Source organism: Nycticebus coucang, chromosome 8, assembly GCF_027406575.1.
Source record: "Nycticebus coucang isolate mNycCou1 chromosome 8, mNycCou1.pri, whole genome shotgun sequence".
In the NCBI taxonomy this organism is placed as follows: domain Eukaryota; kingdom Metazoa; phylum Chordata; class Mammalia; order Primates; family Lorisidae; genus Nycticebus; species Nycticebus coucang.
Genome location: NC_069787.1, coordinates 55,826,510 through 55,837,113, shown reverse-complemented (window position 1 = coordinate 55,837,113; position 10,604 = coordinate 55,826,510). Strand labels below are relative to the sequence as shown.

Here is a 10,604-nt window from a genome sequence, read left to right as displayed (position 1 = left end):
GAAATCAAAGCACAAGTAGCAATGGCGCTGTTCTCCTAGTAGCTCCTTGCGAAGACGTCCTACGAGGCTGTAGAGCCCATGGGTAAAGGATCCCGGATCATCTCCTTTGGAAGGCCGGCTGTTCCAAGTGGGCAGTGTAAGGCAAATGATTTTCATGATTCTCCAGGATTTTTGTGTTTGTTTTTTAGCTACATCCCTTTCCCTATGGTAGTGTTTAAAGGGGTCACCAGGGGTCTGCAGCAGCATCACCTGAAGTACTTAACTTGAGATTCCCATTTCTGCCCCTATAGCAGCTCTCCAGGTGGTTCTTTAAGAAAAACTCTAGGGCCTTGCAGTTACCCTCTGCTCCTTCTGTTGTCTAAGTGTAACTTTGTATGTTTGATTGGTTGGTTGGTTTTTACAGGGTATACATTCCTCCACTTATGACTCTGTGTGTGTGTGTGTGTGTGTGTGTGTATTAAGAAATGATCTAGAGGCTCCGGGCCTGTACCTCAAGCATCTAAGGCCCCAGCCACATACACCAGAGCTGGCGGTTTGAATCCGGCCTGGGCCTGCCAAACAATGACAAGTACAACCAAAAAATAGCCAGGCATTGTGGAGGGTGCCTGTAGTCCCAGCTACTTGGGAGCCTGAAGCAATAAAATCACTTAAGCCCAGGAGTTGGAGGTTGCTGTGAGCAATGATGCCATAGCACTCTACCAAGAGCAACATAGTGAGGCTCTGTCTCAAAAAAAAAAAAAAAAAAAGAGAAGAAAGAAAGGAAAGATCTAGAAATATTGGGAATTCTAACAGTGTAACTGAAGCTATGGGATCAAAATGTAGATGTTATAAATGCACCGAGTTGTTATGTCTTAATACATTTTCTGTTGCTTATAACAGAATATCTGAAGCTGGATAATTTATAAAGAAAGGGAATTTTTTTTTTTTGAGACAGAGTTTCAATATGTCACCCTGTGTAGAGTGCTGTGATGTCACAGCTCACAGCAACCTCAAACTCTTGGGCTTAAGCGATTCTCTTGCCACAGCCTCCCAAGTAGTTGGGACTACAGGCACCCACCACAATGCCCAGCTATTTTTTGTTACAGTTGTCATTGTTGTTTAGCTGGCCTGGGCCAGGTTCAAACCCACCACACTCAGTGCATGTGGCTGGTGCTGTAACCACGGTGCTACAGGGGCTGAGAAAAGAAATTTTTATTTTTATTTTATTTTATTTATTATTTTGGGACAGAGTCTCACTATGTCACCCTTGGTAGAGTGCCGAGGTATCACAGCTCACAGCAACCTCAAATTCTTGGGCTTAAGCGATTCTCTTGCCTCAGCCTCCCAAGTAGCTGGGACCACAGGTGCCTGCCACGATGCCTGACTAAACGGAATTTATTTTTTACAGCTCTGGAGGATGAGAAGTCCAAAGTCAAGGGGCTGCATCTGGTGAAAGCCTTCAATAATGGTGAGTACTCTTAGAGTCCTTAGGGATACCATGCTCATAGGGCAGAACATGCTATCATGCTAACTCAAGTGTCCCTTCTGAAACCCACCAGTTCCCCTTCAAGGATAACCCATGAATCCATTAACCCATTAATCCGTGAGTAGATAAATCCATTCAATCATCTCTTAAAGGCCCCACCTGTCAATACTGCCATATTGGGAAGTTTCAAAATTATTTTTAAAGGTGGCATTAAAACTATTGCATTGTAGGACGTGGGTTATTTTAATGATGGATGGGCTCAAAATGGAAAGAAGATTATTAAAATGAAGATAAAGCTTCACTATGAATAATTTGCCACTTTGTTAGGGAAAAACATAAAGATGGTCATTGTATTAAAATAAATACAGTCCACAGTGAAGATCTAATTATTAGAAATTTTTTTTTTTTTTTTTTGCAGTTTTTGGCCAGGGCTGGGTTTGAACCCACCGCCTCCAGCATATGGGGACAGCACCTTACTCCTTTGAGCCACAGGTGCCACCCTAATTATCATAAATTTTTATACAGCAATCCATAAGGCAACAACTTCAAAAAAAAGCAATAAGAAGTAGGCAAAAATAAAATTACAGTATGAGACTTGTCTTCAAATTTTAATAAAAATAAAAAAAAAGTACCCCATATCCAAAACATTTTGAAACTCTCTCTCAGTTTGGTAAAGAAAAAATTCAAACTGGGAATTGTTAAAAGATCCTTTTGTAGTTCATAAGAGTAATGATTGGGTTTTTATACTTACTTATTTGTGAGATGTGCCTCTCTCAAACCTTGTCTGATACAGAAAAAAAAGAATTATAAATAATTTGGAAAATAACAGCAAATAAAATTTCAGTGCACCAGAAACTGTAAGGAACTTTGAAAGCCATGAGGAAAATTCATAACTATAAATATTTTTATTATTAATGAAGCAGGAGTTGAGCTTTTAAATCAAGACATTTTAGAAGAATAGAGCAAAAGTAAACAAAAAGGAAAAAATGTGAAAAAATAAAGATAAAAGCAGAAAACAATGAATTAGAAAAAAAAAACAATGACAGCTAATAAATACACCTAAGGATTGAATCTTAGAAAAACAACAATAAAATAGGTAGCTTAATTGCCATATGATTTTCTTAAGAGAATACAAAAATGTAGAAATTTAGAAATGAGAAACTGCACATAAATATAAAATTAATTTTTAAATACACAAACTTTATGGAGAACCTATATTAAAAGAAATCTGGATGAAATCATTTATTTTAATATAAATTACCAAATATATAAATTACCAAAACTGACAGCAAAAAATATGAAGAAAACCAAGGAGATAAAATACCACCAAGGCCCTGAGAAAGTTATCAAACACCTCCCCTTTATAAAACACCAAATCCAGATAATTTCACTGAGAACTTCAATTTCTGTCACACCTACAAAGGGCAAAGATTTCCAACGCTATTAAAGTAGTTCCACAGCATAAAGAAAAAAGGAGAACATTTAAACAGTCTTTAAAAAGCCAGAATAACCTTGATAAGAAATTCTGAAAATAACAACATGAAAACTACAAGCCCATATTTTATGAACACTACTTAATAATTTAAAATAAAATAATAGAAATAGGACCCAGCCATGCATTTTTAAAAATGTCACATGATCAAGAGCGATTCATTGAAGACTCAGTACTATTATGAAACCAATATATAATCACCTACACTTTCATATGAATGATAAAACAAAACTATAGTCCAGAAAGAAAGGAGGAGGAGGAGGAAGGAGAGGGGAGCGAGAAGGGAAGTTGGGAGGAGGGAGGGTGTTTGGTGGGACCTCATCTATTGTGCATAATGCAATGGCACATTTTGAAACTATGAAGAGTATAAATGTCTTACCACAACAAATAAGTGAGGTGTTGGTTATGTTAACAAGTTTGATGTAAGTTTTCCATATTGTATATCAAATTAGCACATCGTACCCCATAAATGCATTAATGTACACTGTTATGATTTAATAAAAAATTAAAATAAAAAAGAAATTTTAAATTTCAACATATTGAAATATCAAAGGAATATAAACATCAAGGAAAAAACTGAGGCAAACTCAATACATACAGGCAGTCCCCAGGATGAACAAGATGGGTTCTGTGGGTTTGTTCTTTTTTTTTTTTTTTTTTTTTTGGTAGAGACAGAGTCTCACGTACCGCCCTAGGGTAGAGTGCCGTGGCATCACACGGCTCACAGCAACCTCTAACTCTTGGGCTTACGCGATTCTCTTGCCTCAGCCTCCCAAGCAGCTGGGACTACAGGCGCCCGCCACAACGCCCCGCTATTTTTTGTTGCAGTTTGGCCGGGGCTGGGCTTGAACCCGCCACCCTCGGCATATGGGGCCGGCGCCCTACTCACTGAGCCACAGGCGCCGCCCAGTGTGGGTTTGTTAAGATAAATTTGCACATAAGGTGGACTAGGTACCTGTACCTATGACCTACAGTGGCCTCCATTCATAACTGTGAGTCATACACCAATCTGATGTTTGTAACTTGAAACATGGGCTGTGTTTGGCTGAGGATGGCTATGAATGTGGCCCAACACAAAATTCTATACTTACTTAAAACATTATGAGATTTTTGTGTGATTTTTTTGTGGAACTTGATTGTGCAGTTCTTGGCGTGAACTTTGTAGCAACAATGTCATGTCACGATGTCACATAAAATAAGCAGATATAGGCTCTCACTATTTGTAGGCATGTGTGGTTTCAGTTTTATGGCTGTATGTAGCTTCCAGTGACATTTTGAGATCTTACATGTGCTCATGGTGATTTGGTGAGATAGTGATTACCAATAATATTTCAACCTACCATTGCAACATTAGGTAGTTAATGTCACTTAGAAGTCAAATACACATTCTTACTTGATTATTAAAGGTAGTTTCACACCTCAGTTTCACACATCGCCCACCATACTTTACAAGTGGCCCTTCACCTCGCTCTGCTTTGGGAGCCAAGATGTGGAAGGGCCTAAACCTTGCTTTCTATTTTCACATCAATTGATTTTCATAATAAAAAAATATATAGTCCTTTATTATTATCTTTTTAATCCCAGCATGGTATGTACAATGTCTCAAAGGACCTAAACAGAACCTAAAAAAAGAATAATTACAGAGAAAGGAAGATTGTTCAATGAAAAGTGCACAGATGTATAGATAAATAGTAAGCTACTCTGCTTAATTTGTAGGGAATCTGTGCAAATTTTCAAAGACTACCATTCGAAAAGGCATTATATGCAAAAATATGCTGTCAAATTCGAAACGTATGAAGGACGGTTTCATAGGACAAAATAGCAGAATTGAAAAAGAAGTCTGTCTTCTCAACAAATTTTATTTTTTAATTACAACTCTTCAGACAGATTCCATTGTAAAATCTAGTTACGTGGAAGCATAGTTAATACCAAAAAAATCAAAACCATTTTCTGATGATGAGTTTATTAAGTAATCTATGGAGAGCATGGCAGATATAATTTACCCTGAACAAATGGGGGCATTTCTAAAATCAGTTTCTCTCACCAGACTACAGCCAGACAATTGAAGGAATTCGAAAATCCATTGAAAGAAGTCTGAGGAGTAAAGCTGCTAACTTTAAATTTTATGCTTTGGTGACGAATGACAGCAGTGACACTAGAAATCCAACTCAACTTGACATTTTTATTAGAATTATTGATGACAGACACATATAATGTCACTGAAGAAATGACTTCTGTAGTGCCATTAAAAAACACAACTAAATCAAGAGATTCATATGAAGCAGTAAAATATGTTAAAGCAATTTTCTTTGTCCATTATCAATATGTCTGGTATAGTTACTGATGGCATTCCAGCGATGGTAGGTAAAAGACAGGGACGATGCCAATTACCACCCCAAACTCGTGCTTGATGAAGTATCATTGCATACTACATCAAGAAAATTTATGTGCAAAAGCTTAAAACTGGATAATGTCAGGCGAATTGTCAAGACTATGAATTTCATAACAACCAAGGGTTTGAATCATTGCCAATTCCAGGAATTCCTTAGATGTATTGATGCTGACTATGGTGACATCATTTACTTTTGGGAAGATCGGCAAGTCAAGGCCAAATGTTGCAAAAATTTCATGATTTGTGACATGTTATCAGAAACCAAATTTGTGCCAGAAGGTGATAATGAAAGCTGGGTTACAGATTCAGCATTTTTAGTGGATTTAACCACTCGTTAAATGTGTCTTCCAGGTGAAAACAAACATCAATACAATGTTTCAAAGAACCACAACAGTGCTCCAAATAAAACCGAAACTATGGCAAGCTCCAATTAAGGCAAACATGTTGGCTGAACGCAGTCCCATAAACAGCAAAAAATATGCAGCCTTGCTTTTTGACCTGAATTTAACAACAGATTTCAATATTTCTGGGAAAATAATATTTTAGTGCATTTGTGACTCCATTTTCATTCTACATAAATAATGTTACCTGCCGATTTTCAAATGGAATGCATAGAGCTGCAATCTGACATTCAACTTAAAGAAAAATTTGATCACGCCTCTTTAGTGGACATTTATAGGTCTTATTTTCCTAGCAACAAATATCACTCGCTTCCCAAGCATGCCTTATTCATGTCACTGCTTTTTGGCAGCACCTACATTTGCAAGCAACTATTTTCAAGGATGAAGCACATTAAGAGTAAAATTAGAACCAAAGTGTCTGCTGAGCACCTTGAGAATTCTCACAGAATTGAAACCACTTCCATTGAACCAGATATTGATGCATTAATTCCTCAAATACAATGTCAAATATCCCACTAGGTTTGTGTTGCCCACTTTTCTTTTACTTTTATCATCAAAAAATAAAAATAAAAAAAATATTACTTAGATATGTGCATTTTCTGTATAAATGATCTCAAACTTGGGACCTGCTGGATGATTTTAAAAGACCCTTTTTGAATGAGCCACTGAATAATTAGAGTTATTATGTGAGGACTTTTTTGTGTATCCGTGGTATTGAATATCATGACAAATAATCAAAGACTTTTTTTGATCATCTGCTTTCATTAGTGTTTGCATATTTAATGTGTAGCTCAAAACAACAAGTATTCTAATGTAGCCCTGAGAAGACAAAAGGTTGGACATCCTGTTCTACAACTTTCCTTCCCAGACAGTTCTGATTATGCTTTCATGCCCACCACTCCCCAGGCATTGCTCCCAGCAATGTCAACATGACCTCCTCTCCCAAATCCAGCAGTTACTGCTCTGCCTCTATCTTTCTTCAGCAAACACTCAGGGCTTTCAAAGCAACTAACCACTTCCTTCCTGAAAGATTCTTTCCACCCAGCTTCTGCAACACTGCAGAAAGTGTGTGCTTTGATGTTTTTTAGTGAATTTACAGAGTTGTGCAATAATCAGCACAATCCAGCCTCAGAACATTTCACCCCAGGAAGGTCCCTCTTGCTCATTTATGGCTAATTTCAGTTATGCCAACACCAGGCAACTACTAGCACATTTTCTTTTTGTGAAATCTGCTTTTGTTTTCTGACACATGCTCTCTAGGTGATTTCATATAATCAAGTGGCTTTACATACTATCTATATGATGGGAATAATCAGATTTAGGCCAGGCGCAGTCACTCACACCTATAATCCGAGCACTCTGGGAGGCTGAGGCGGATGGATTGCTTGAGCTCACAGGTTGAAGACCAGCCTGAGCAAGAGTGAAACCCCTGCCTCTAAAAATAGCCAGGCATTGTGGGCAAGTGCCTATAGTCTCAGCTACTCAGTAGGCTGAAGCAAGAGAATCACTTGAGCCCAAGAGTTTGAGGTTGCTGTGATCTAGGATGCTACAGCACTATACCAAGGATGACAAAGTGAGACTCTGTCTCAAAATAATAATAATAATCAGATTTATTTCAATAGTCCTAACCTCTTTCCTAAACTTTAAAGTCCCATATGTGCATTCAGCGTCTTTACTGGGATTCTTAATGTCTTGAACACTGCTAAACTGGACTCTTGCTTATCTACTCCCCAAGTATAGTGGTTTAAGAGCATAATTTGCAGCCAGACTTCCAAAGTTTGAAGGTTGGCTCTGATATTGTTAGTCCTGCAAGCTTAGGCAAACAACTGAATCCTTCTGGGCCTCAATTTTATCATCTATATAACGTGAAGATTACTAATAGGATCTATCTCATATATACAACTGTGTCAAAGTCAAAATAAAATTGTAGAGATGAATCTCTAAATTTAACATTGTATTTGGGAAGAAAGAATTGCAATTCAGGGCATACACAGAGACCAGGGGGTCTTTGGTATGTCTGAAGAAGAAAGAGGTGGTTAGAGGTGGTATAAAAAAGGAGAAATGCTATGTATTACTCCAAGTTCACTGACAGTAAAGGGTTTGGGGAGCTGGTAAGCTCTGATCAGTGAGCTATGGCAGTGGGAAAAATTAGTCCTAGATTTGTAGTTATCTCATAAGCTATAACTGGTTTTAGATTACAATAAGCAATTTCAGCATTCAGTTTGCAGAGAATTATATTCTTGGAGTAATGTTTTTTACCTTGAGTGTTTTTTTCCTCCTGGCTTCTTTTGGTTTTTTTTTTTTTTTGCAGTTTTTGGCCAGGGCCGGTTTGAACCCACCACTTTCGGTATATGGGGCTGGCACCCTACTCCTTGAGCCACAGGTGCCACCCCCTCCTGGCTTCTTGACTCTGTATTAGTTGAACTACAAGAATAACACAATTCTTATGATCAACTTTCACATTTCTCCTTTGAGCAAGATCATTCTTTGAAAGCGTCACTAACCAACCATTTTGAAGTTAGGATTAATTCATTGTCCCTTAGCACCAGATTGGACCTGTCCCAGTTGTCTCTGTTCCACCTTGTGGGGAAGGGATGGTGGTCTACATCAGGGACTTAAGTCATATTTAAGTAACATAGAGGTCAAAAGGAAAAAAATGTTTTTAGGGAAGTTTTGTCTGGAATCCAGCATTGAATTCCATCTTATCAGTTCATAGGTATCTTGAGGCATTGAACTAACATTATCCTGTTAGGAAGGTGAGTTTTATAAAGATTAGCCAGGCAATAAAAACAAAGCTTACAAATCAAGATACAAAAAATAATCAGCAAAAATATAATGAATCCAGTTTGAATGATAGTTCTAAACCATAATCCAAATTGTGAAGGTAACCAACTAAGTAGATCAAAGAGTCCAGACATAGCTGGTGAAGCTTGTAGCCACTGAGTAGCCATTTCTAACTAGGTTAAATTAAAGCAGAGAATGCCAACTTTACAAAAGGGACTACTAGAACAATTTGAGCAAAAAATTGTATCAGGGGTATTGTCGATGTTTCCTATTGAACTGAAATGATTTCTTTTTAAGTTAAATTTTTGTCAGGTTACCTACAGTAGTTATTCATTGTGAAATTTAATTACAGTATTATCCTGCCAAATGAAAAGTTGCCATTAATGGGTGTAAGAGTGTCATTATGGTAGGAAGTCTTATTCCAGAATCTCAAGAAAAGCTGTTTTTAAACAGAAAATGTCAACTTCTTGTCTTGGTTTACAGTTTGGATGTCTTTGTTTATGGCATCGGGTGGTTTGGTAAACTTTCTGTGTGACTCATATATCAAGCATGAGACTCGTTCCTTAAAAATTATCTAGTTTTAGTTGCTAGGGCTTTAGAACCGAGCAGTTCCGATTTTAGTAATTTTATAAAGAAAGTTCAATTAGAGAAACTAGAGGAATTTGGCAAACAATGTACAGAACTACAATATGATAACAAGCATATTATAACTTTTCTTTGGAAACATAAACATATGTATAGCATACACACACACACATATCTATATACAGAAGAAAGAGAAATAGATCATGTAGAAATCTCACATGTAAAAGCTTCATGAGGCTAGGAAGCCAAATCAAGTCAGACTTCACAATTGACTTATAGTCTTAAGGCTCCTGGGCCTGCTAGGAAGTTATAGTTTTTCACTATAAGGATAGGAACACTTGAAGTATTTTAAATTTGACATTTTAGTCAAAGCCTTGGTAATAGAACCAATGTTTTCAATTTTTCTTGAACGTCTGTAAATAAGTATAATGCCATGAGAATATTTGCAAGTAGTTTTTGAAATTTTGGAGGAATTAATTAAGAAAGAAAACGATTTTTTTTGTTTACAAAAGTTTTTTTTTTTTTTACAAAATTGCTTTAAATTACATAATAGTTTAAGAAAATTTTCTTAAATTTGGAAAACAAATATTTAAGTAAAGAGCCAACAATGTTTTAAATAAATGTCATAAAGCATTATCAATTATTTAATCTCCTGTAATTAACTTATATTTTGCCTGATCTCCATTAGCAGCTCAATGGATCTGCCAGTTTTTTATTAGAGTTCTGGATTGAGAGTTCTTGATTCTAAAGTTATTATAAACTTGTACTTACAAGTACTTATTGGGGTCTTTTCCACAAACTTGATCATAAATGTTTTAGAGAGGAACACAAAATAATAACTGTGGATGACAAAAACTTAGAATAACTATAGTTAAAAATATGATGAATAATAAGAAAATTTAGTTGTCTCTATTACATATACTATTTTAAGACAGTGACCAGAATTTTGACTAATAATATATTAGATGTCTATGAATTTATATACATTTTGAAACATTTATGTCAATATCATATCCATAAATGTAAGTAAAAGAAGATTTTATATCACTTATCAGTTGGCAATGTTTTACACAATTTATCAAATAAGTCTAACCACTTAACATCCCTATAAGAAGAGAGATGTATCTTTCAAGAATATCTAAGGGTACACACACCTGGAAAATTTTAAAGTTAATTTTAGGTTAAAGCAACTTTAATTAGAATGTGATTTGGGGGAAATTTGTCAGATATTAAAAGGCTTATAATATTTGAACAAAACAAAATCATAGGTCATTGTAAAATAACAGTCATTTATTTAACAAGAGTAACAATCAAAATATTTCAACAACACAGGACTTTACTTGGGTGTAAAAATCTTAACCCTTTTAAAGCTCAGGTTTTTTTTAAGTAATCAAAACCTAATAAAAGTAACACAGAAATTATCTTGATAAAACATAAAATCTTTGTTTCTTAGGCCAGAGACCAAAAAAGAAAAGAAAAACTTCC

At 36.1% G+C, this 10,604-nt stretch overlaps 1 pseudogene; it reads left to right on the top strand.

Annotated features, from left to right (window-relative positions):
• Window positions 1-2,170: 2,170 nt before the first annotated feature.
• LOC128593081 (uncharacterized) lies at window positions 2,171-2,255 on the top strand (annotated as a pseudogene).
• The last annotated feature ends 8,349 nt before the right edge of the window (window positions 2,256-10,604 follow it).